At 48.8% G+C, this 26742-nt stretch overlaps 1 protein-coding gene across 34 annotated transcripts in view; it reads left to right on the forward strand.

Annotated features, from left to right (window-relative positions):
• Nucleotides 1–26742, forward strand: part of MICAL3 (microtubule associated monooxygenase, calponin and LIM domain containing 3) — a 187304-nt gene that overhangs the window by 47867 nt on the left and 112695 nt on the right. Inside the window, exons 1-3 of one of the 34 annotated variants that reach the window (XM_067008360.1) lie at nucleotides 2473–2491; nucleotides 23559–23641; nucleotides 25528–25631. The exons of 30 other annotated variants lie outside the window; for them this stretch is intronic. The gene's annotated coding sequence lies outside the window, so the exon portion shown is untranslated. Of the gene's footprint in view, nucleotides 1–2472; nucleotides 2492–23558; nucleotides 23642–25527; nucleotides 25632–26742 lie in introns of those variants that run through there. 3 more of the 34 variants (XM_067008354.1, XM_067008361.1, XM_067008363.1) reach the window with 3 other exon arrangements.

Here is a 26742-nt window from a genome sequence, read left to right on the forward strand (position 1 = left end):
TCCTTTAGGTTACCTGGTGGTCAGACATGGCTGCTGGAGCTCCAGCCATCATATTTCTGTTTCCAAGAAAAACACAAAACAGAGGAAATGAAGAGAAAGACAAAAAGTTGCTCTCCAATGTAAGACAACTCCCTTAAAGGAGTCTTTCTGGAAGGCTCACACACCTCTGCTTATCTCATTAGCCAGCACTTAGAAAAGATGGTCACAGCTAACTTCAGGGGAGGCTGGGAAGTGTGGTTTTGTACCATTGCTGGCCCTGATCAAGTTGGGGTTCTGTTGCTAAGAAAGAAGGCTTGCTACTTGCTGAGTGAGTGTGTCTGAGCTCTTTGCTGTAGCTGGCATGTCTCACATGAGTGTGCCCTGCTTCCTGCAGACATCCGGAGGGACAGTGATTCTTTCTCTGGATACTGACTGGCTGTCCTTGTGTCTCTCCTTCCAGCTGAATGGTAATCCAGTTGTAGGAGTCAGTTGGCAGCCTGGTGGGTAAGAGGGGCATGTATTTCTGGAGGTGACGTCTTAGTTGGCAGCAGTGGCAGCTCAGGCCTGGGCACACCTGGGAGGTTGCTGTTTTTACATCTCGGGGCTCTTCCCTCCCCTCCCTGAACTCTGTTTTTTTTGTTTGTTTGTTTGTTTTGTGGTACGCGGGCCTCTCACTGTCGTGGCCTCTCCCGTTGCGGAGCGCAGGCTCCGGACGCGCAGGCTCAGCGGCCACGGCTCACGGGCCCAGCCGCTCCGCGGCACGTGGGATCCTCCCGGACCGGGGCACGAACCCTTGTCCCCTGCATCGGCAGGCAGACTCTCAACCACTGCGCCGCCAGGGAAGCCCTGAACCCTGTTTTGTTTAGAAGCTGTGATTGTGATGTGCGACCCCTATTGCTTCGTTGTGTCACTCACTGTTGTGGGTCCTCGGAGGAGTGGGTGCGACGTCAGTACAATGAGAAGCTGATGTGCGTGTCCCTCTGCGGCTGTGTCTCCTAGGAGGTCAGGGTTACAGAGGACACACTCAGGAGTCCATCTTCCTGCTTATTTCTTCCGCCTTGCACATACACATTCACAAACACCACCTAACGGTCCAAGGTTTTGGCTTATGACTGTAAATCTGAAATTCCTAAATTCTCTGGACCCAAGTCCTCAGGAAACCTGGATCCTATGCTCAGCTCAGTGAGTTAATTGGAGTTCTCGCAGATCTTTTCCAGTTGAAATCCTCAGCGACTCTGTGACGTCAGCTGGGGACTTCTTGGTCAGGAGATGTATTTCCACCTCCCACCCCTGGCTGAAGTTGTCTAGGAAATTGTCCCTGACACATTGAGATGCGTAGCAGATTTGCGTTGAGCTGTCAAGAGAATTGTGGGATTCATCTTAGAAAATGGTGCCCTCAGCAGCTTGAGAAAGTGTTAATTTGTAAAAATCAAACTAACATATTATGGGATGCTGATAGGTGGGAATCACCGTGTAAGTGAGCGTAGGAGGCTGTCTTGGCTCTCAGATTTTAGTTGGTTCTCAGCTGGGCGCCTTTTTAGATGCTGTCTGTTTCTCCTGCTGCACTAGCTTCTCCCAGTGCTGGTCTGCCTGCTAATCCCTGGCTGTACTGATAGTCATGCTGTCTCCTGAGCAGGACAGAAGGAAGGCTCCCTGTAGAGAGGGGTGCGTGGGCATGTCTTCTACAGGAACGCAGGAATAGAGAGGGTGTGGGGGCAGAGCAGACACACTATGGTGCAGGTTAGGGTGGAATGGGGTTAGGGTTAGGGTGGAATGGTTAGGGTTAGGGTACAGTTTAGGGTTAGGGTGGAATGGTTAGGGTTAGGGTACGGGTTAGGGTGGAATGGGGTTAGGGTTAGGGTGGAATGGTTAGGGTTAGGGTACGGGTACGGGTTAGGGTGGAATGGTTAGGGTTAGGGTACAGGTTAGGGTTAGGGTGGAATGGTTAGGTTTAGGGTTAGAGTGGAATGGTTAGGGTTAGGTTTAGGGTATGGGTTAGGGTTAAGGTTAGGGTGGATTAGGGTTAGGGTTAGGGTGGAATGGTTAGGGTTAGGGCTAGGGTTAGGGTTAGGGTACTGGTTTAGGGTTAGGGTATTGGTTTAGGGTTAGGGTTATGGTACTGGTTTAGAGTTAGGGTTAGGGTTAGGGTTATGGTACTGGGTTAGGGTTAGGGTTAGGGTTAGGGTACTGGTTTAGGGTTAGGGTTAGGGTTAGGGTACGGGTTAGGTGGAATGGGGCTGCAGCTCCCAGTTCTCATCCAGTGCTCTGATTGTCTGTCTCTCCGAGAGGTTGAGACTTAAGTAACAAAACCAGGATCTGATCTGATTCTGTTTGACTCACAGCCTGTGCCCTTAACCATGTCACATAGCTGCTGCTTCCTCTTTATTTCGTTCATTCAACGAGTGTCTGAGTGCCTCTCTGTTCCTTGCATGGTTCTAGGTGCTGGAGACCATAGCAGCAAGCCAAACAAAGAAAAATTCTTACCTTTGTGGAGCTTATTTTATAGCAGTGGGTAAGTTCCCACCACCTTTCACAGTCAGTTTCCTAACATGATATTTTGTATAAACACCACACTTCTTCCCCAGAGTGTTCCTTAAATGATTCTTCTTTTTCTCAAGCACTAGAACTAGGGGTTTCTTGTTTGTTGGCTCTTGGAATATTGATCCCTCCTGCCCCCTGCTCCCAGCATCGTAACTGGTTATTGGGACAGCTAAGACACAGCGCCTTATGGGAAGCCTGGGGCTCAGGAGATTACCCATATCCGGGGTCTGGCTGTGCCTGTCATTTCCCTTCTCTCCCAGGGAAGGGTGTTCCTGGCTTACATGGAGTTGCTTTGTGTCCTCCACTCCCATCCCCTAGCTGTTGTTGTTTAAATTTTATTTATTTGGCTGCATCAGGTCTTAGTTGAGGCACACCGGCACAGGGGATCTTTCATTGCAGCGCGTGGGCTGTTCGTTGCAGCACACAGGCTTCTCTCTAATTGTGGTACTCGGGCTCCAGAGAGCAGGGACTCAGTAGTTGCGGTTCATGGGCTTAGTTGCCCTGCGGCATGTGGGATCTTAGTTCCCCAACCAGGGATCAAACCCGCATCCCCTGCATTGGAAGGCAGATTCTTAATCACTGGACCGCCAGGGAAGTCCCCCCTCAGTTGTTTTTGAGGGCTGGTTTCAGAGGTTCTTGTGTTCAGTTTATTTTAGGTGGTCAATGTTCTTATTTTTTTCCACTGGAGTCTGGTTCAGGCCTTATGGATACAAGAGAAGGTTAGCTAAATGTTTTTGTCTGTCTTTAGATCAGGTTCAGGTGCCTGGAGACAGATGACTTCCCTTCTATAGGAAAGAGGAGGGAAAATGTCAGAAGACTACTTTCCACTACGATTAGTGCACTTGCGAGATCTCTTGGGTGCAGGTCTTCGACTTCAGTTTCCTGACGTGAGGCTGGAAGGCAGAGTCCCCACCAGCATCATCCTCACCTCCAGGCTTTATTGAGTATTTTCTGTGTATCTGGCACTGTGAGAGGCATTTTACGTATGTTCCAGCCTCCTCTGAGGCCAGAAAAGGAAACAGGTTAAGAAACTCCCGTGGAGCCACGTGGATGGGGAAGGGACAGAGTTAGGGTTGAGCTGAGGCTTCCCGGGCCTCTCACACGTCCCGCACGGATGGTTGCCTTCTGCTCGTCAGGTGCTGTGCTGGGGCCGTGTGCCTCAGCGCTGAGTGGGGACCTGCCAAGCGGGGCGTGCCAGCTTGTGTAGGCTCCTTCCCTCAAACGACAAATCATAAAGGCGCAGGGTTTTTGCAGCGTGATGGATTGGTTGGTTGTTGTTTTCCTCTTCCTGTTTCCACTCCTCCCTCCCTTCCCCCAAATGTACCCAGGTTGGCTTAGGTCTGCCTTCTCAATTCTAGAATTGTGGCAAACTTCAAAAGCCTGGGAGAGTGGAATGTGGTAGGAGATTTGAGGAGGCTGCCTTTGCATGTCGCAGCTGGTCACTTACTCCAGAGGTTTCTAGTCTGGATGCTGGGACTTAGCGGTGCCTTAAGGAAATTAGAACACACGATTGTCTAAAGGGTCTATAGGGAGGTGCATGGGTCTTGGAGGTGCTGGGCCAAGCACCTAACTGTTTCAGAGAAGCTTCTACCTGTTCTGGGTGTTGGGGACTGGCCGCCTATAGGAGGTCTAATCACTTAGCTAGTCCTGGCCTGTCTTTACAGCAAAGGAAGCTGAAGCCTTGCCTGCACGGCTGGTGTGGTCCAAGGTGCTGTCGGGTCAGTGCTGCAGTCCTGTCCACCCTCAGTCAGCTCCACCTAGGCTCTCGGGTTGGTTCACACAAGTATGGGTCCAGTGGTTTGACTCTGCAGGGCACCTTTAGAAAGGGTTAAAACATTGAACCTCTAGAGGCAAATTAGGAAGTTGCTCTCTTGTTTTACCATAACAGAAAGGTGTTTAACTTTGTGGCAACCTTGAGCCATGGCTTTCACTCCTCCAAACACATGTGTTTGGTGTTTGACCTTGAACAGGTCTGTGGTTTCTTCTTTGTGCTTTGAGTTTTTCCTTTGGTGAAAGGGATATTAAATACCAGATATAGACAGTGGGCTGCTGACAAGAAAGGGAGAGTGTCATAAAGGGCCTCTCTATCTCTCAGACCCTTTAAGAGTAAGGAATTGTCTTTTTTTTTTTTTTTTTTTTTTTTTTTTTTGAGGTACGCGGGCCTCTCACTGTTGTGGCCTCTCCCGTTGCGGAGCACAGGCTCCGGACACGCAGGCTCAGCGGCCATGGCTCACGGGCCCAGCCGCTCCACGGCATGTGGGATCCTCCCGGACCGGGGCACGAACCCGCGTCCCCTGCATCGGCAGGCGGACTCTCCACCACTGCGCCACCAGGGAAGCCCGGAATTGTCTTTTTATAGTGCTTCACAGCTTAGGAAGCATTTCACAGACGTTGCTGAAATTGATTTGCAGTAGTAGGGTAGGCAGGGCTTGGATTGTGATTTCCATTTTGTAAATATACAAATGGATTGAGAGCAGTTGTGTGGCCTATGAGAAGAGCCCTGGTTCAGACCCTGTCCCTGTGGTGCACACTGCGCTCCTGCCGCGCTGCCCTGCCTTCCCAGAGTATGCATGCTGTCGGGGTATCCTGGTGACACCTCCTGCATCTGGGCCTTCATTTCTGTTTGCTGAGGAGCTTACTGGGCACTGGCAGAGCCACTTGGTCTGACACAGCAGAGGAAGTGACCCAGCCCGGAAGTTGGGCCACGTCACCAGATGGCACAGTTGGAGACCACTGTTCTGACCCCTCTCCTGGGAGATCTGTGTTAGGAGGCCGACATAGGGTGGAGCTGACAGTGGGATTTCCTTTCCTGGTCATTACGGGATGGCAAGCATTTAAAAATATCTCACGAACATTCTTTGGCTAGTGGCTGGGTGTGCGCCCAAGTTCATGGCCTTAAACCTCGGAGGGGCACCAAGTAGCTGAGTAGCTGGGGCTGCCTTCTGCAAGATGTTTATCACAGGTGTTGCTCTTTATTAGACCAACACACTGAAGTTATTCCCTAGCTCGAACTTACTCTCAGGCCACTCAGGGCTCTTCAAGAGAATTAAGTCTCATAATTCTTGGTACCTAAGTAGTGATACAGTTTGGGAATATTTTTATCTTTTTTTTACACAGACAGCTATCTCCTGAATGACCTGTGTTTCATGCTTCTCCTTTGCCTGAATTTTTTTGCTCCATCTAAAATACTATTTTCTCTCTTCCCAACACTGTATCCCAAACTTCTCCAATTCTACTCAGTCCTCTAAATGTAAAGGCTGTTTCTGATTCACTTCTTTACCTTCTCCAGAGCACCCCAGCCCAAGTAGACCTTTGAAATCCTTTGGCTCCTTGCTGCTTAGGAGCTTGTTCTCAGGTCGCCACCCGGACCTGTGGCATCTGAATCTGCATTAAAAGGGCTCTCGGGTGATGGGTGTACGCAGAGGAGCACCTGCTCTCGGGCCTCCTGTCGTGTGATTTCTTCTTCTAGGGCAGGTGGTGGGATGGGAGCGGGGTGGTACAGGCATCCGGAGGTCAGCTTTGGGAGCTGCTGTGATACAATGCGTGTACTTAGTGTTGGAGCAGAGGCCCGGGTCGTGTTCTGCTGTCTGCTGGTGTGCCCCCTGCAAGGCGGGGTGTACATATGGTGGTGAGTTCACAGATGTCAAGCTCTTTGAAGATGAAAATCGTTTAGTTTATCAGCTGGACTGTCACTTCCTTTACTCTTTTTTTCAAGTCATCTTATTTGGGTTTTTTTCCCTGTTTTTTAGATTGAAGAATAGTTCATTAACAATGTTGTGTTAGTTTCAAGTGTACAGCAAAGTGATTCAGTTATACACACACACATATTCTTTTTCAAATTCTTTTCCTCATTTTCTTTGCTCTTGGTTTAAAATAGACTGTTTACCTTGTCTTATGCATTGGATCTATTCATATTTCACCTACTATGTTTGAACCTTGTTACAAGTTAAGTTAAAAAATGTTTAACTCTTGAGGGGAGTAAGACTTCTGCCTATACTTACAATTTTACAATGACAAGTCAGTGGAAAACCAGAATTAGCAGAATTCACTCTTCAGTTCAGGTTGGTGATTCTGTAACGGCTACCTGTATAAAATACTGTGAAGTCTCGTGAAAGGAGGGCATGTCCTGGAGTTCAGAGTGAGGCAGGTGTCCGAGTGTTTTCCTCTTTCCTCTGCACTCCCTTCTTGGTGAAGGGAGAAGGCTGGCCGTGTCAGGGGAGTTGCGGTCATGCCGGTGGTGGCCTCGCTCTCTAAGGGGTGAGTGGCCGTCTTGGCTGGTTCAGGCTTGCCAACAGTGCTGTGGGCTGCGAGGTTACCGTGGCTGACAGATGCAGGACAGATGTCCAGTCCAGCTACGTGGCACAGAGCTGTGCTCCCATCCTAGACGGCCGACAAACGACTTTTGTGCAGTGTTTCTCTTCTGAGTCACGCTCCCACTTTCTTTGTGATTTAAAAAATGTCCTCCCTCCCACTTCTCCAGCCTCCTCCGTTCACCTCTTTGCAGTCTGACGTGTGGAGGGGCAGCCTCAGGGCTCTCCAGCACCCCCTTCCCACTTGGTGTGAGTGTCCTGTGCTCTGGCAGAGCTGTTTGCCGGAGAGCAGAGGGAGGGGCCTTCCCTTGGGAAGAGGTCAGGAAGGACCAGGGACTAAAAATAGGCGGCTTCTAAGAACCAGCTTACTGCGCCCTCAGCTCAGATGTGGTCCTCCCGCGATAACCGGGCTCAAAGTAGGGTGTTGCTTTTGGAACAAAGAGAAAGTAAATCAGCCCTCATTAAAAGGAAGAAAGAGACAGATATCACCACAAAATACAGGTTTTTACTGTATGTTCCAGATAAGAGGAATGCTCCCAAATTGCCTGGTGGATTTAGATGTGTGTCCCCTGGTAATTCCGGGTGTGTGTGTGTCCATGTGTGTGACACTAGGATGGTTCCGTGTGTCAGGTGCTGAGATGCTCTGGGACTGTGGGTAGGTATTCTCACAGAGGCTCTTCTCAAGAGGTCTTTGCCGCCCACGTGGAGAAGGATGTGTCCCATTTACAAGGCAACTCTCCTGACACTAAGTGGAAGAAACTCCCCTGGGTCATGTTTGTCCAGTAAATACACAGCCTGCACCCTTGTTCACACAGGAGGCGTACCAGCTGCAGAGCTGAGGGTCAAAAAGCCAGCAGTGCCAGCTCTTCTAATATGATAGGCAAGCTGCCTTGTTCCCCCTTTTTCTGTTCTTTTAAAAAGTAGGGGTTCCCCACACCACCCACAGAAAATGACGCCGTCCCTGGCCTTCGGGACTCTAGTGCAGATGTAGAAGGCACTCCTGTGATTAGAGCCGGTGAGGGTCCCGGGGTGGCCAGAGGGCCTCCAAGGAAAAGACCTGGAGCCTGAGACACCACTTGCCCTGGGTCCTTTACACCTGTTGCCACTTCTTCTTCTCACGTTTAGTATCAACACCTTGTTTTTACCAGGGAGGATTTTCTGTCCTGACTTTCAGACTAGATTTTGAAGAACTTCATAAGGGTATTGCAGTGTATCCCTCTGGACCTGTTTCTGCCTTTTCCCGTGACTTGAGAAAGTAGCTGTGTTCTCTCGAAAGCTGCCTCCGGCCCTGATCCTGCCCTGGCGTGGCTCGTGGCCAGACCTTCCACCATCCCGAGTGACAGTGAAGTGCTTGTGTGGTGCTTGGCCTTTATCACTCACTTTATCCCTTTATCTTGGTCAGCCAGCTAAGTGTAGCCTCTTCTCTCTCTCGTCCCTTCCTTCTCCGGTCTCTGTGGTCTTTGATGAGGTAGGCCAGGCTGGAACAGCATTCTTGGTTGGCTGGGGGTGCACATGGTGGGATGGGGGCATGCTGGTGCTGCTGGCAGGCCTGTGTGGAGGGGCCGTTGCTCTCTCGGAGCCCCTCTGTCCCCTGAGCCTCGGACTCCTCTTTATGCCTTGATGTGTGAGCCTCACGGAAAAGCTTGTCCGGTGGAAGGGAGCAGTTTCCCCTGCTGATCTTGCTGTTGTTTTGTTCAGGGAACCGTGGAGTGTCAATGAGGGAGGCCCCTCTTCCTGTAGCAGGTGACTGTCCCGCTCAGGGGCTCGCAACAGGGTGCGCCTCTGGGGGGACCAGAGCCAGGGTGTCCTGAATATCGGTTTCATGTCCCTCAGTGGCTGAGGGACAGGGAGCACAGGCCCCCGGATGGTTTTCAGACTTAGTCCCAGCTGAGCCAGGCAGGCAGCGTGGAGGCCTGCACCAGGGCGCTGCTCCTGAGAGGAGAGGGTGGAGATGGGGTGGCACCCTGGGAGGAGAGCCGGGGAAGCCTGGCCTGAAGTTAACATCAGAGCGTGCATTGATTGTTAAAAAAAAAGTCTGACTGCTTGTGAGACATTTCCGGTTAATGGCCTCTGATAGTATATTTGTCGTTTATATTAACGTTTAGGAGCTCAGAGGTGCAGTGACACTGTCAGAAGTAAATCGTACGGTGATCTCAGTGACTGCTCCACCCTCAGCAGCCTGGCTGCCCCATCCTCCGATGGCTGTGTGAGGACCCAGCAGCCTGTGCCCCTCCCAGCGTGTGCGGTTGCACCCTGTTTTCATTGAAAAAGGCATCTTGCAGTGCCTCCCTCATCCCTTCTCACGTGGCTGTACGTGAACTGGTGTAGTGCCCGCCTCTGGAAGCCTAGTCGCTTCGGCCTTTAATTTGAGTTGAGAGCTTGTCCTCCTTGCTGCCTGGCTGTGTCCAGCACTCTCGCCTGGTGGGTTCCCAGAAGAGCTGGCACAGACTGTGGCCCGGGCGAACCTTGCTTGGAATGTTGCCCTCGTGCCATCCGCAGAGCGGAGGCTGGGTCAGCCCCCTCCCTGCCTCGACTTGATTGTTTGGGACTTACTGTAATAATCTGCTTGAACAGGCGGAGAGACGGCATCAGCTTGGCTGGCAGTTGTAAACAATGTTTGCTCTGTGAGTTTGCTCCCTCACCCCCACTCTTGGAGCCCTGTGTCCTCTGCCACCCCTCTCCTTGCATATTCTAACCTTGGCTAAACGGCTTCATTCATAATAAGATGGGCAGCATTTTCTGGGATGAAAATGGACTGAACATAAGCAATTCCCAAGAACCTCCAGCTGTGATGCACAAGTAAAAAGTGTAGTTTATGGGTAGAGATTTTAACTAATGTCTGGATAACCAAAGTATTTTCTTTTTATTCCATACTCCCTTCACTACTTTGGGACCCTATTTGAAAACACACACGCATGTGTGCTCAGGTTAAAAAAAAAACAAAACGCTTTCCTAAAACTGACTATTTTCTTAGATTCCATTCAGTGTCTCACAGAACAAAGGCTTCTACTGTCAGTCTTTGCACAGGTGTAGGGTCCTGGATGGTCTGTTGCTAATACCTAGGGAATTTGGGGGTTTATTTTTTTCCATAGACAAGTTTTTTTCCCTCTTCTTCTCACTTTTCTTTTATAGTTTAACAGAAACAAGGTAAGAGAAAACCCTACCTCACACCTGCACTGCCTTTTGCAGTTTGACAATTGCAATGGTTGGTTCCACAGACAAAACCTGCTCCACCTTCTCTGCATTGATTGGTGGCTGATGATGTCATGGCATAAAGCTCAAACTGACTGTTTTCTCTGTGGGACAAGCCCCCAAAAAGCAGACAGCAGAGCTCTTGCTCTTTTGTTGCTTCTAGTTCATGCTATCAAAGGGGATAGAGAAAGGTGGGAGGAGAGCTGTGGCTGCAGATAGCTTTGATTTATTTCTAAAGCTTAGTCGCAGGCACCTAGAACAGGGAGCCTTTTTATATCTGGAAAGAGCCTTTGTTTTTCATGAGAGCACATAGTACTTTTTGCACTGAAGGGATTTTGTTGTTTCTGCCTTAATCTTCTCTGTTAAGAGAAAGATAGAGGCATTTTCTTTTTGTTTGTTTGTTTTTTGTTTTGGCTGTGTTGGATCGCTGCTGCACTCAGGCTTTCTCTAAGTTGAGGTGCGAGGGCTTCCCATTGCGGTGGCCCCTCCTGTTGCGGAGCACCGGCTCTAGGCGTGTTGGCTTCATCAGTTGCAGCATGTGGGCTCAGTAGTTGCGGCATGCGGGCTTCAGTAGTTGTGGCTCGTGGCCTCAGTAGTTGTGGCTCGTGGGCTCCAGAGCTCAGGCTCAGTAGTTATGGCACACGGGCTTAGTTGCTCCGCAGCATGTGGGATCTTCCCAGACCAGGGCTCGCACCTGTCCCCCCTGCATTGGCGGACGGATTCCCAACCACTGTGCCACCAGGGAAGTCCCTAGAGGCATTTTCAAGGAAACTATTCTAGTGGCCCAAGAAAGGGTAGGAAGGGGAGTTTATTTCAGGAAAATAAATAATAATTAGAAAAATTTCAGTTGGTTTCTCACAGAGCTTGGGAACTCTTGCTGTCAGCATGCTTTCATCGTAGAGGTAAACTTAGCTATGGGGTGACAACTCTAACGTGGATTAAGGGAATGGTACAGCCTCAGAATTTTGCCTCTGGTTTAAAGAGCCCAAGGAGCAAAGGTTCAGTGTGAATTTACTCTTAAGTGGGCCTGATGAGACTTGCCTTCACCTTGGACCTTCCTGGGCCTGCTGTGGTGCAGTTGGGCCATTAGGGTTCCAGCAGAGCGGGCCTGGCCCGTCAGGACTGCCTTGGTTGTCGCTGGGCTCACCTCGTACTGCCCAGGAGAATTGCTGGAACTAAGGGACACTTGCCATCTCCAGCTACTCTGAGTGTCTGGGGGCCTCATGGAGAGGCCAGGCTCCTTAAGGGGTCTCTGCAGCTGTTGGCACCAGTGTCCATTCTGTCAGGGGTCCGTTGCTGTCTCTGAGCATCTGAAAGCCTGTCTCAGGTTCTCATATGATCATGGCCAAAGGACCCAAAAAGTTACTTAAGGACACATTTTTTTCAACCCACCTTTCTCTTCTCAGACTTATGGTCAGACATGAATTAGCACTGACCTTAATGACCATTTCTGAAAAGCTTGCCAGGAAAGGGCTCACCACTCTGGTAAGAGGGACAGGATAGGACAGGCGTCCCTGCCTACCCACAGAGTGGCCCTTGGTGAGGCCAGGCTATATTTACCCTCTGCGGGTCCCCAGGGCTTTGACTTGTCCAGTGAAAGGAAAGTCCAGCTGGCCTGGCAGCCACATCACTCATTAATCTGCCTTCACCCATGTGGACTGTGCTCCCTGCAAACATACAATCACTGGGCCGTCTTCAGACAGTTGTGGTGTAACTTCACCTAGGAGGGACAGAACATCGCAGCTGGTTTACATCTTGTAAACAAAACACCCTCAGAGGTTAATTAAGCAAGGCACTCCCTCAAGCCCGGTGAAGCACGACTCAGTTTTTTTGTTGGGCAGCTCTTCTTCTGTTTCTGTGTTTTGAGGTTTCGTAGGACTTTGCCGATGAGGTGGTGACATGTATATAGGGGAGAAAGCCTGTCTGAAGTGGGCGAACTTCTGATTTTTCAGCCACATGTGTGCTGTGTTCCCAGGTTGGCCTTCTGTCTCCCTTCTTCTCTGCCTTTTTAGCACATGAGGATCACGGTGGGGGGAACCTCCCGCCGCTGCAGAGATTCTGATTTGATGGCTCTGGGGCAGGGCCTGAATATTACATTGGTAATATTTTTTTTCAGGTTCCTTGGTGAGTCTCATGAACAGATAGCTAATACCAGAGTATAGGAAAATGTCCCTGTCTTAGTTCACACACCCCAAAAGTGGCACACTTGAAGCACATGGTAGTTCTTTCCCATCATGAATGTTTATGTCCCATAAATAGGGAATTGCCTAAATTTTATGAACAATGACAGCTGTTGCCCTGGTATGGCATTTGAAGCTCTGCTCGTCTCTGCTTTCTCTCTGACTTCCATCTTTGCAGGGGAGCGCTTGAGCGCTGGGAAGAGCACAGTTGTAGGGTCTGCTGGGGGCCTGTCCAAGCCCCAGGTGCTGTCCTCCAGAAAAACAGAATGGGGATGTGCTTGAGGCGCTCGAGACCTCGGCCTGCTGCCGCCGTCACCACTGGTGGGAAGGCTTCGTCTCCACCCGTGAGGATGCCTGCTTTTCCGCTTGGTGACAGTGGCATTAGTGTTCCCGTTCACGTCTCTAATGGTGAACCCCTGAGTCTCCTCGGGCAGTGGCAGGCCAGAGAAGGATGCTGTGAAACAGCTCTGAGCCTCATTTTCCCCACAATCTCCAAGAGGAAGACTTGTCATTGGTCTCCGAGAACAGGAGCCGCCGTGGGTGTGGTCGTGCTGCACCAGCCCCTGCTGTGCCAGAGGCGGATGTGGGGAGACGTGCCACCCCCCGCCCCCCAGTCTTCTGTCCTGGGGCCTCTGCGCACAGCTGGGCATCTTGGGCGTTTTCAGTGGGCAGGTGGGGGGAGCAGATTGACTGTTGTTCTGCCAGGATCTGACATAGGGAGAGTTTGCTTATTTGGGCTTGTTTTATGTTATTTACCCTGATAGGTAGCTCTCTGTGCACATTTGACACTGGCCTGTCAGAGGCAGGGTTTACAGCTTTTCCTTTGAGAAATTAGTCCATAGATCTAGAAAATGTTCTTCAGCTGCTTGAGTATTCTCTGCCTAATTTCTCCCCCTTCTCAGCCTGGTTTCCCTTTTTTATCCCTGCTGAGGCTGCCCTTGCTTCTGTATTTACACAGCCTTGGGTTTATGCTACCTTTGCCTCTTACCTCGTGATGAAGTTTTATAAAAATTCTTTTTCTCCTAAGAATGTTGTGTTCTTTCATATATGTGTATATATATATTTTAAAATTTATTTTTGGCTGTGTTGAGTCTTTGTTGCTGCATGCTGGCCTTTCTCTAGTTTCGACGAATGGGGGCTACTCTTCATTGCAGTGCGCGGGCTTCTCATTGTGGTGGCTTCTCTTGTTGCGGAGCACAGGCTCTAGGCACACGGGCTCAGTAGTTGTGGTTCGCGGGCTCTAGAATGCAGGCTCAGTAGTTGTGGCGAACGGGGTTAGCTGTTCCGCGGCGTGTGGGATCTTCCTGGACCAGGGCTCGAATCTGTGTCCCCAGCATTGGCAGGCAGATTCTTAACCGCTGCACCACCAGGGAAGCCGTCTTTCATATATTCTATCACTGGACTTGATTATCTCATGGGACTAGTCCTTCCATGTTCCCTCTGATCTTTGAGTTTGGCTTTTCTTCAGTTGTGTTTTATGGATTTAATGGCCTTCATCAGGATCAGTTCTCCTCTTTATAGGCTGACTCACAAATGCTTGTCAACTATAAGAAGTCTTGTGTTTTTGAAGTTGTGTTCAGCTGGCCCAGAAAGGTTATTAAAATGACAGCTGATTGATACATTGAGAAAAATCAGACCTTGGTCCTCAGAAGTGTGTTTTGTATAAGAGGATGGAGTCTGGAGGAGACAGTGGGGGTCAGTGGACACCAAGCACATCAGCTCCTAATACAAAGCCCCTGCTTGGGAACACCAAAGAGAACGTGCCTTAGGGGAGAGTTGTTTGAAGCAAGGATAGAGAGGAAGCTCTGGAGATGAGGTTGAGTGTGTAGGGGAGGTGGCTGCGTATGTCGCCATAGTTAGAGAAGGCACAGTGGTCGGGTTTGAGGATTGAAGGGAGGAGAGAAGGAACAGGAAGTTCAGAGCATTATGGGGGGTAATAGTGGGATGACACAAGAAGCTCAGGGGTCTTACACATTTGGTGTTGACTACTGAAAGTAACAGTAAGGGTTTTGGTAAATGTGGGGTCAGTTCTCTTTGAGAAGAGTGGGCACTAGTCCTAGTGGTAATCTTGATCACTTATTACTCAGTGCAATTGCTAAAGCTTTTTCAGTTTTATTCAAACCCAACCATAGCAAACTTAATGATATTCAATATTAACAATCCCTTATTGATTAGATACATATAGGACTTGAGATTTTTTTATATTACAAAAAATAAGGTAATTAATTTTAGATTATCTTTGGTTAATTATTAATTATGACATTTTATTCTCATTAAGTAAATTGTGCAGATCAGCTTAACTAGAACGAGTCAGTCACCACAGTCCCAACATAATTGTTTTTATGTTTTTTATAACCTGTGATGAAATTATTATTACTCATTTCCTTTGTCTTGAAAATATAGTACATGTGTATACCTTTACTTAAAAGATAAAAGTGAAAATCTTTAAAGGATTTAGCAAATAAATTATTCACAGTTTGATTATTTCATTTTGCTAATAAAGGAAGAAAAAATGCTCTATGTTTGAAAAACAAAACTAAACCAAACCCAGACTGTGGCTCTTTCTTGACCAGGCTTTTGTCCTTGGCCTCAGAGTTGGAAAGTCCAGGGGCCTTTTCCAGTGATCTGGAGGCACGTTCCTCCCCAGAAGTAGTACAGGACTGCTGGTTGTGATGACATGACTTGTAGGGCTACTTGGAGGAATGTTAGTCCTTCAGTAAACAGAGCACATACTCCTGTGTCTGCCTAACGGGGCTCAGATCTTTAGTGTGTGCAGTGGGGTCGATGGTTCCAGATGTCTCTCGAATGGGTGTCTGATGTTTCTGTGTTGTCTTGAGGGAGGTGCCTGTTGACAGGCAGTAGTGGATGGGACCGTTTGCCTTAGAGGAGGGCAGTTGCTCTAATTTAATATAAAAATAGGAGCCTAGTTTCCTGAGTCACTCTCTAGCCAGGAAGGCCTTTTCATTTCTAAGTGTGGAAAGGAGTATTTGTCTGATTCCTTTGGAAATGATTGTCTGGTGCCACCTTTCAGAGTTGCAGAGACAGACTGCCGGGGTTGTTCTTTATTTTTTGCATGGTTCTTCACAAGGTACACAGAGTTGAGTCAGAGCCCTTCCCCGGCCGACTTCACTGTCTGTGGTCCAGACAGTTGTCATGGGCCTCGGGTGGCAGGGATGCGCGGCCATCATTCTCCCCTGTGGCCACTCTGTCTGCACCCCTTCTTATATGTGGGTTCTGCTCCTTGCCAGGTGTATGGTTTGCTGAGTGGGGTCGTGGGCTGGATTTCAGCCCCCGCACCCCTCCCCTTAACCAGGAGCTAGCAGCGCTCCACATGGTGGCCAGGGGCAGGAGCACAGTGTTCATTTAGAGTCATGGGTGTAGATGTGCCTTTATCCTGTGTTACTTGTTACCCCAATGGGTCTTGCTGCAAGTGCTGAATGTCCTTGAGATTTCATCTAGAGCCAGGAGCACCGGTGGGGAGAGCAGTACACTTACCTTACAAGTGAGAAGTGGTCTCACCCTCTGCCCAATTGCCGTTTAGTCCTTTCAGACTCCGGTTATCAAAGCATCATCTTAGACTGAACTCAAACCTTTTGACACCCAAATCTTTTGTCCAAAATTGTATTTGGCGCCAGAGTTCAGCACAGTTATCCGCCAAGTTTAATGCTGGCACGGGCATCATTGTAAAGGAGCCCCACTCTGCCCCCGGGTCTGTTCCTCAGAAGTGTGTGGAGCTGCTAGTGTTCACAGCTGAGCCCTGCTGATCTCGGTGGTATAATAAGGCAAGATATGGAGCGTCCAAGGCTCAGAACAATGTCCCTTCCCATTGGGTGCTCTGGTCTTCCTAGAATTTGTGTTCCTTTTTAATTAATTAATTAATTTATTTATTAAAGGCCGTGCCGTGCGGCATGCGGGATCTTAGTTCCCTGACCAGGGATCGAACCTGCGCCCCATGCATTGCAAGTGCAGACTGTTAACCATTGGACCACCAGGGAAGTCCTTGTGTTCTGTTTTTGACACACTAGGGACCTTTGGGAAGAGGTGGGGACAATTTGGGCTTTAGAGTGAGGCATTCCTATGTTTAAATGTTGTCATTCTCAGCTTACTAGCTGGGCAAGTTAATTACCCTCTGATCTCAGTTTTCTCATCTACACAATGAAAATCATAAGAGTTCTTTATAGGATTGTGTGAGGACCAAATGGAAAGATTATTGTGAAGTGCCAGCACAGTGGCTCGGCACATAGGAGAGTTCAATAAATGGTTATAGGTATTATAATCAATAAGAGATGGCCAAAAAGTCTCTTAAACCTCCTCCTTCCAAAGCAGGGAGTAATTGTAAAGTCTTACATTTAGGTTGAAATCTAGTGGCTATAATCATTTACAAGAGAGAGAAGACAATAGTGGCTTTTTTAAAGTGGTTCGTTTTGTTCCTTCATATCTTGACCGCTTTAATGCTGGGAATAAGATATGGCGTGGTCCTTGTCCCTGGGAACTCACAGATCTGGAGACGGTCATATAAACTGGTTCCTGGAGTATAATTGAACCTTACAGGCACTGTGATAGACATCACTGTGGGACATGGTACAGTAAGCAGTCTACCTCTGATAGCAGTCATCCTTTTTTTTCCTTTCCTGCTTTGGACTGGGCTTGTCTTCTTACAATAAGTATGGGACTGAAGTAGATGTGGGAAAACTAGACTTCGGCATTTTCCAGCTTAAAAAAATATCCTTAGAGGATTGATGGGTCCTTGGAAGGACCTGTAGTAGAAGAGTTCCTCACTTAAAAGTAATGATGAAAGGAAGCAAAGGGAGGTAATGGAGAGAATAGAACCAGTTAACCATGGTGCCATTGGTAGCTCGTCGTGTGACTCAGGACAGGTGGCGACACGAGCGCCCGCCTTCCATGCTCAGGCTTGTGTGAGAAGGCAGTAGATAACCTGTGTGGAAATACCTTGTGAAGCGTGCAGTGCTGCTGCACAGTGTGGGGAGAGTCAGGGACGGGCTTCGTCCACGCTGGAGGGGAGGCCAAGCCCCCTCTCGTCCTTCAGACCTGCTGTAAGTTACCTGCTCAGAGAAGCTTCCATGACCAACTTATCTTGGGTCCCCTCCTTATTAGTCTAGGTCACCGTAACCTGTGCATTTCCTTCCTGGCACTCATATTTTGAAATTACAGTTGACGCTTAAACAATGCAGGGGTTGATCTGTGTATAATTTACAGTTGGCTCTCTGATCCTTGATTCCTGTGTATCTGCGGGTTCTTACAGTTTTTTGGCCATGCCACGCGGCATGTGGGATCTTAGTTCCCTGACCAGGGATCCAACCCGCACCCTCTACAGTGGAAGCTGTAGTCTTAACACTGTGTCTTAACACTGGACCTTCAGGGAAGCCCCAGTATCTGCAGGTTCGACCAGCCACAGACTGCGTAGCTCTGTAGTATATTCTATTCACAAACATTGTGTGTAAGTGGACCCACGCAGTTTAGACCTGCACTGTGCAAGGGTCAGCTGTATATGCTTGTTTGCTTACTTGTTTATCGTCTGTATCGTCCAGCAGACAAGGGCAAGCACCGTGTTTTGATTCACCAATGTAAATTCAGTGCCAAGCGTAGGACCTGACATATACCATATAGTCGATAAATGACTTGCTGAATGGAGTAAAAGTCAGCCAAACACGTTGGGTTTTGGAAGGCAGTGACTTTGGGGACACCCATGTGTGCACTGACCCTCACGTGGGTACTGGGGTGCAGAGGAGCGCCTGTACCCAAGACTGCCGTAGCAGCAGCACCAGAGTGCACGTTCTGGATTCACAGGAGGGACTTCTGTCTCGCCTCTGCACCCGCCCTGCGGGTGCCTTTCCGCCCATCTGGGACTCCTAACTCACTTGCATTCAGGTGCACATTGACTGTGGTGAGTCTGTCCCTTCAAAAGGGACAACCCCCTCTGGACTATGGAACTTGGTTCCAGGGAGTCGGCAGCTTGCCAGACAGGGAGCATGTGTCCTGTTGGTGTCTAGAAACACACATCCAGGCTCTGGCCACACCCACCAGGCTCCCAGCTGTCTGCTGGACCTCAGCCAAGCAGTGCTTCTTCCAGTTCTTCCATTGGTGTGCACTGCTGGGTGGCCCTCAGATTACTGTTCTCTCAGGGCGTGGAAAAAATACCCTTTTTTGGTTTCTTTTTTTTCTTTATTTAATGGTAGTATAATGTATGTTCTTAAAGTGCACAAATCCTAAGTATGAAACATACACACACACAGATGTCTACATATGTACATAAACCTCTGTATGTATCCAGCAGGGTGTTCAGCTGGGAGTCGAGCCATATGAAATTTGGGGGCTAAGGGATTTATTACAGAAATTAGACCTTACCCACTGTGGGAGGTGTTGGGACAGTGAAAGTCCAGATAGGAGGTTGGAGCTCACAGGGGAGGCACTCCCCAGTCTGCCTGAGGCATTGGTGTGGGTGGACAGCTCAGAGCTCCTGGAGAGCTGCTGTCCAGGGGGTCCAGCGGGTGTCTGTTGGTCTGGGTAAGGGGCAAGAAGGGAGAGCTGGGTGGAGCGTGGGTGAGAGCGAGGACGGGCTGGAACCCCGCGCACTTCTCTGTTTCTGTCCATCGCCACGTCTGACTGCCGAGACCTTCATAGAGGAGTGGCTGCTGCGTCCGGTCCGTCTTCCAAACCTCACGCGAGTTCCGTTGTTGGCCAGTTCTAATTCAGAACTCCGGGGGTTCTGGGAAACGTAGTCCCCAGCTGAACCAAGCCAACCCGGCACTGTCTGCCACACTGTGTGACCACCATCCAGAATAGGATCCCAAAGGCGCCCGTCCTCTTGCCCCTTCTGAGACAGTAACAACACCCCACCACCCCCAACCATTATTCTGGACGGACTTCTTCTACTCCATAGATTTGTGTTTGTTTGTTTGTTTTTGTTTTTTTGGCTGCAGCTTGTGGGATTTAGTTCCCTGACCAGGGATTGAACCCGAGCCCTCGGCAGCGAGAGTGCGGGGTCCTAACCACTGGACCTCCAGGGAATTCCCTGTTCCATAGATTTGAATTGTGTTTGTCCTTGGTCTTTACAGAGATGGAGCCCGACACTGTGTTCTCTTTTGTGTTAATATGCCTTCTTTGGCTCACCATTGATCTATGCATTTCATCCACGTTGCTGCATGTTGTAGTAATGCATTCCTTTTCACTGCTGCATAGTATTCCATGGCTGCTGCTTATTTCTTACTTTGTATTTTGGTTATTTGGGTTGTTTGCATCCTGGAGTATTATGAACTGTAATGCTCTATATAATGTGTGTGTGTGTGTGTGTGTGTGTGTGTGTGTGTGTGTAAAATGCTACAAACATTCTTGTACTTGTCATTGGGTCTTTGGGTCAACATAGACATTGATTTCTTTCAGAAGTATCCTCAAGAGTAGAATTTCTGAGTTTTATGGTAGTTTGTTCAACTTTAGGAACTACTACTGAACAGTTTTCCAAAGTGGTTGGTTGTATAGCTTACACTCTGCTTGTTCAGCTTACATTCTGAGTGTCTGGTTGTTAGTCATTCGAATGGGCAGGCAGTAGTTTCTCATTGCAGTTCTGATTGACATTTCATTGATGACTAATAATATTGGGCACTTGTTCAGGTGCTTTCTGGCGATTTGGATGTCTTTTTTTGTGAAATACTTGTCAGATCTTCTGCTTAATTTTCGTTGGGTGTCTGTTTCTTACTGTTTACTATGAATCCTTTACATATTCTGAATATGAGACTTTTTTGGCTACAAGTAGTCCTTTGGCTTTAAGGAGGTGTGTTCCTTCCAAAACTGGGCACAGTTAGGGTTCAGGCATGTTTGAGGAGGGAAGCCTTTGGACAAAATGTGGTTATTTATTGCTTCTTTCTTGGGAATTAATGCGTTGTAGGTTTGGAAGTTAGCAACTCAACTAACTCATGGTTTTAAAAATAAAATATTGGGGCTTCCCTGGTGGCACAGTGGTTGAGAATCTGCCTGCCGGTGCAGGGGACACGGGTTCGTGCCCCGGTCCGGGAAGATCCCACATGCCGCGGAGCGGCTGGGCCCGTGAGCCATGGCCGCTGAGCCTGCGCGTCCGGAGCCTGTGCTCCGCAACGGGAGAGGCCACAACAGTGAGAGGCCCGCGTACCGAAAATAAATAAATAAATAAATCAAATAAAAATAAAATAAAATATTGGACCCACAAGTATTTCTGCTGCTTTTAAAATATAGTTTATCTTGAACACTAGAAGTATATACTCATAAACCAAAAATTCATTCCGTAGAGATCTGAACGTTTGTCATGGCTCTGACCCTCTGCTAAATGCTGGGGATAGAGGCCTGAGAGAAACTTGCTTCCTCCAGGAGCACAGAGTCTAGTGGGAACAGAGGAAGAATCTGTGCCCAGAGAAGGGAGGCGTGGCGTTGTTGAGAGAAGGGCTCAGAGGGAACGTGGAACCGAAGCCCTGATGGGTGGTGAGTAGGTTCACAGCCATCACCGGCCTCGGTGCAGAGAAGATCGGAGGAGGTTGACTGTGTGTGCAGGGTGGAGAAACGTGTCGTTGGCGGTGAAACAGGACGCAGGGGGAAGAGTGAGGTGTGTCAAGGGGCAGCGAGTGAGGGGAACGGAGGGGAAGCGGGTGCTCTGGCCGCCAAGGAATTTAGTCCATGAGTGAAACGTGTCTCAAAATGTGCAGACAGAGGTGTGGCATGATGAGATTTGATTAGAAAGATCACTTTGGAAGAAATACAGCATACGAATTAGAATTTCAAACTTGAGACGGCATCTACAAACTCGTGCACCCATGTCCATAGCCGTGTTACTGACAATAACCAAAAGGTGGACGTGAGCCAGGTGTCCGTTGGTGGATGAAAGTACACAGACAACGGAACATTCTCAGCCATGAGAAGGGATGAAGTTCTGCTGCCTGTGACAACACCAGTAAACGCTATGCTAAGCCAGACAAGCAGACACAAAAGGACACATATCACACGCTTCCACTTATATGAGGCACCTAGAATAGGCACATTCACAGAGACGGAAAGTAGGGTAGAGATTACCAGCAGGTACAGGGAAGGGGGGACATGAGTGGTCATTTAACGGGTACCAAGTTTCTGTTGGGGTCATGAAAAGTTCTGGCGATTATTATACTACATTGCGAATGTACTGAATTGCACACTTAAAAATGGTTAAAATGGTAAATTTTGTATATGTATTACCACAAAAAGTAAAAATAAAAAACCCCACCTTGAGACAGGATCTGCATTTAGGAGATCTAGGTAGAGTCCAGGTAGAGATAATAAAGTTCAAGGCAACGAGGTTGGGAAGGAGGGGATATGTGGAGACAAACTTAGGAAGAACAGGAGGCAGTTTATCCGGTCCCATTCTGCATTCCCTACAGTACCACGCACAGCACAGCCCCTGACATTCTGGGGGCGACGAGAAGAACATGCGGAGTAGGGCAGATGTGAAGGCCGGTGCCTGGAGCTCTGGCTCGGGTGGACGGCAATTTTACAGGGGTTGCAAGTCAGGGGGACAGACCAGTTTGGAAGAGCAGATGAAGAGTTGTTCCTGAAACCACACATGAAGGTGCCCTGGCATATTCTGCTGGAGATGCCCAGGAGAGAGTTACAGAGAAGGTGCGGAAGGAAACAGAAAGGAAGAGGTCCAGGGATGGGGGCCTGGGGGCCCTCAGTGGTCTTCAGTGCGGCAGAAGTCGGAGGAGTGTCCGGAAGAAACCAGGGAGGAGAGTTGCGCTGTGCAGTCCTTCATCCCTTGTCAGATTGGCTTTCTCATCGCTCTTTGTAGAGTCGCCCTCCTTGCCTGGTGTCCCCTCTCCACGCCAGGCTGTTGGTAGGAGGGCCCAGACATCCTGAAGGTGCTAAAGGCGCGGTCGCCAGATGGGCTCAGGGAAGGGTGTGCACTTCTGTGTGGTTCCATTGTGTGTTGGGAAGTTGTGGACCTTCGGTCTGCTAACGTTTTCTAACGTTCTGATTCCACTATCCCTTCATGCTGCTTCTGCTTACATTCTGCATGTGAAGGAAAATTGACAGCTTAGGCCAACATCAATCTCAGGATGTTATAGGATGTAAAACCCTATAATCCGTGAGTTAACATCAATTTAAGATGCCTATGCATTTATGTTTTAAAGGTCAGAGCATTTTTTCATAAATTTCATTTCTTTTGTTTGATCAGTGATTTGGAAAATTATTAGATTTGAGATTCATGACCCGTTCCTTTACACTGTGCTTTTGAAAGTGAAACAGCTGTCCGGACGAAGGGACAATGCCTGTTTGAAAAGTTTCTGAGTTCTTGGCTCTAGTATTCACAGTCTGTCGTGGTGAGCAGAGATTTGTACACTAGCACCACTGAGCCATTGTGGGCAGGGTGCCAGGGAAGGTAAACAGATTAAGGGGTTCTTCTTGTAGTTTGGGAAGCACTATTCTCAGCATTAGTGACATTTTAAGAAAATTGTATACGTTTCCTGGTCCCCAAGCCAAGCCCATCTTTTCATGCAGACACAAGACGGCTGTGGCTTCCTTTGTGTGGCTGCGCTGAGTCCCCTTCATGCTGCTGAATTGGCAGGAAGAGCAGTGGGTACTATCTTCGTATTCATCAGCCCCTTAAACCTGACTATAACATGATCATCTTCAGATTTAGGAGTTATTAAAAATCCCCTGAGATGGATGGAAATGTTCTAAAACTCTATTGTGGTGATGGTTGCATAGCTTGGTAAATTTACTAAAAAATCATTGAACTGTACACTTACAACAGATGAATCTTATGGTATGTAAGTTGTACCTCAAAGTTGTTTAGGAAAACACTCCGTCCAGTCCTAAGCACTGTGCAACTTCTGCTGCCTGGGCACTGCTCTTTGGGGCAACAGAAGCCCTGCTTAAAGTTCTTCTGGTTCTCAGCCAGGTCCTGCAGGTTCTCATGTCAGGAATTTGGCACAGCTTGGGCTCTCACCTGGCTCCTCTGCACTTGCTCTGCCCAGGGCCTCCAACACCTGACCGGGCTGGAATATCCACCAAGAATAAGCCAAGCCCATCTGTTTCTGGTGCAAGGCTCTAAGATGAGGACCTCAGGTTCTCTAGGGCTTAGAGGCCAGTTACCCAGCTTGTTATTTATTTGGAGCCCATGACTTTTCCCCCACTAGCTGTTTGGCCATTTTATTGCTCTGTTAACACATGATTATAGGGTGAGCAGGAATTTAGGTGAAACTAAAATCTTGCAGTATGGCCATTTCTCAATGGTTCCTTTTGAAGGTTCAGTGGGAGAGGTGGTTAAGTAATGATTCCTGTTGTCTGTATATTCTCTTACCTCTTTATTCTCTTCTGCTTTCTCCCTCAAATTATCCAGGTGATTGAAAAGGAGGTAAACAGATTTTCCTGCCTTCACCCCAAATGCCACTCTATGCAGTTGGATTGCAGTATATGAAGCAGGTTTGGTTCACTATCTGATTATCATTAACTTCCTCTTCAGGAGCCGTATGCTTCATGACGACAAAGATCTTGTCCACTTTCACTGTTGTATGTCAGTGCCTGTCACACGCTAGGTTGTTAAAAAACAAACTTGCTGTTAGCAGGGATTGCGGCTTTAACATGAACAAGTGGGCTAAATTGCCACATAGGGGGTAGGCAGTCAGCACAAAGAGAGGCCATCCTTTTGAGGTCATCCTAGTGTGACATTTATTGAATTCCTACTGTGCTCACACTGTGATTTGAGATACTCTGGGGCTTCTGGTCAGACGTCTTTTGAGATATAAGGCTGCTTAGTTAAAGGTCCTTTAACAAGGTCTTTATGTCTGATGTCCAGTGCCTGTATCAGATATGTGTTTAAGTTGAACAGATACATTCACTTTTCCCTGTTCCGAAGTGAGTGATATTTCTGAAGGTGATATACTCAGTCTTCACCCAAAAGCAGGAACCTGAGAGGGTGAAATGTACCCAGATCACTTGGTCATGCTTGGCACTGAGTGGTCATGATCATGGCTGAGGCACGGAGCTCGTCCAGTTCACGAGAGGGCAGAGGGCATTCCTCATGAGGGTGGCTTCCCAGAGGCAGACCTGCCTCAGCCACAGTGATGAGAGGGTCGGGCAGTAGGTAGTGCCTAATGGTATCCCCTGCGGAGCACTTGAGTTCTCTCAGCTGTTAGATTTCAGGCTGTGGAGCAAAGCAAAGCATTTGCCTTCTGTGCACCAGAGCCAGGAGGTCAAGTAACAATGACTTATGCCTGTGAAAACTTGGGCAAGGGTTTCAGAAAATCCAGTGGTGGGCAAGGAACAACGTGTCATCTGAAGCTCGCCGCTGCTGGACCAGAGAAGGATGCTGAAGGTGGCCATAGGGCGCTGTAGGTGTTTTAGGACACGGGTGGATGTGGAGCAGGCCCTTTAGGCCCTTTGAGGGCTTTACTGCCTAATCTCATTGGCACTGAATTGAGTGAAGATTAATTAGTCTTCTGGAGAAAAACTTCGGTAGGTTGCTGGCTTTGGGCCCAGAGTAGTTGGAATTTTGGAGCCCAAAGGTCTCATGGCAGTTGGTTATCGGCAGTTGGTCTTCGGGAGAAAAGAAACTCAAGTCTTGGCTGTATGTCAGCAGCCCCTGGACAGGGTGGGGGTCCTCCCCAAGGCAGAGTTGGCGTAAGCAAGGAGAGGCTGTGGGCTGGGCCCTTTCAAGAGCTTGCCAGAGTGTAGCTCAGGAATTTGCAGTATTCCTTAAGCATAAGGAAATGAAGCTTGTTGTGTTCCCTTTCTCTGAGTGTTTTATTTCTAACCAGATGGACTCTTTCCCTCGTGAACGAGTTAGGTCTGTAGCTGCGGGAATGATGGTCGATGGTGTCAGAGCTCAGTAGGAATCAGCAGAATGAGAGGGCTGGCCTTGAGGAGTGTTTGATCCAGAGAAAACTGTTTTGCTGGGGAAATTATGCCTAAGTCCCGTACCCTCTTAAGCTAATTGGGAAGGGAAAAGTATGTTCTATAGAGCTGGTTTAAGATTAGCCTTCTCAGTTTATTTCTGCTTTGGAGAAAACAGCTGAGATTTTCTCCATGAAAATAGTTGAAAAAAAATCACGGTCTTGGAGCCATCTAGCCCCACTCTCTTCTATGGCCTGGAGCCAAGGCAGATCTGGTCAGTTTGCTTAGTGTGTGAAGTGGAGGTAGAGGGGGTCGTCATCAACCCTGTTGGAGATTTGAGATCTTTTTCCTTTGTTAGCTGCCAGCCTCCTGAAACAGCTGCATCTTACTGCTCCTGTTTTACAGCCGGTCTTTCCAGAGGAAGCATACTAATACTTGCTTTATCTCCTCCTTCCTTCCCTGTTTCCATCTCCAAGAACCCTGTGGGCATCTGGTGAATCTTTTCCTTTGGACTGTCTAACCCTTGGGAGCTTAGACATCATTGTACCAGTGACCCGTGATCCTCTGGTATCTGGAAAAGGTAAATATTGTCCTGAAATGTGAATTGAAAACAAAAGTCCTTTTCTTAATCAAGAACTGTCCAGAGATACCTTAGGAAACTCAGCTTTGGCCACTTCCTTGCCCTTCTCTCACCCCTTAAATCAATAACAAGTTAGTAACAAATTAATCTTCATATATATTTTTTTCTCCTTTCGGTATTCTGTGACATTAGACTCTGTGGCCCACATGAGCCTTTTTTTTTTTTTTTTTTTTGGCTGAGTCGGGTCTTCGTTGCTCTGCGTGGGCTTTCTCTAGTTGTGGCGAGCAGGGGCTACTCTTCGTTGCGGTGCGTGGGCTTCTCATTGCGGTGGCTTCTCTTGTTGCAGAGCACGGGCTGCGGGTGCAGGGGCTCAGTAGTTGTGGCTCGTGGGCTCTACAGCGCAAGCTCAGTAGTTGTGGCACATGGGCTCAGTAGTTATGGCTCACGGGTTCTAGAGTGCAGGCTCAGTTCTGGCACGTGGGCTCAGTATTTGTGACTCGTGGGCTCTAGAGCGCAGGCTCAGGAGCTGTGGCTCACGAGCTTAGTTGCTCCGCAGCATGTGGGATCTTCCTGACCAGGGTTCGAACCTGTGTCCCCTGCAGTGGCAGGCAGATTCCCAACCGTTCCGCCACCAGGGAAGCCCCCCACGTGAGCCTTTCATTTCTTCTTCTCCTCCTTCCCACTGTCACGTGTACTGAGTGCAAGAACAGAAACGAACGACTCTTCCTGCTAACTAGTGCCCCCTGAGCTGATGGGCAGGCAGACGTGGGCTCATTCCAGAGCAGTGGCGAGTGTGGAAAGGGAGGAGGGATATGTGCCCGGGTGAGAGGGAGCACAGAGGGGCCGGGGTGGTGGGCAGGGAGGAAGGCCGTGCCGGGCCAGGGCAGCGCTGTGACCGCACTTGAGGCGCGTCCTGGAGGCTGCGAGCATGACTGAGGACAGTGGACTGTGTGTGGAGGGCTGGGAGCAAGGCTGCTGCTAGACCTCTGGGGCCTTTTGAACCTTGCTGAGGCTTTGGATTATTCCCTAAAAACACTGGAAGGCTGTAGTGGATCACATTTAAGGCAAGGGATCACATTTGCTCTTTAAAAAAACACTCAGGCACTCATGT

The sequence above is a fragment of the Kogia breviceps genome, chromosome 12, assembly GCF_026419965.1.
Source record: "Kogia breviceps isolate mKogBre1 chromosome 12, mKogBre1 haplotype 1, whole genome shotgun sequence".
Lineage (NCBI taxonomy): Eukaryota > Metazoa > Chordata > Mammalia > Artiodactyla > Physeteridae > Kogia > Kogia breviceps.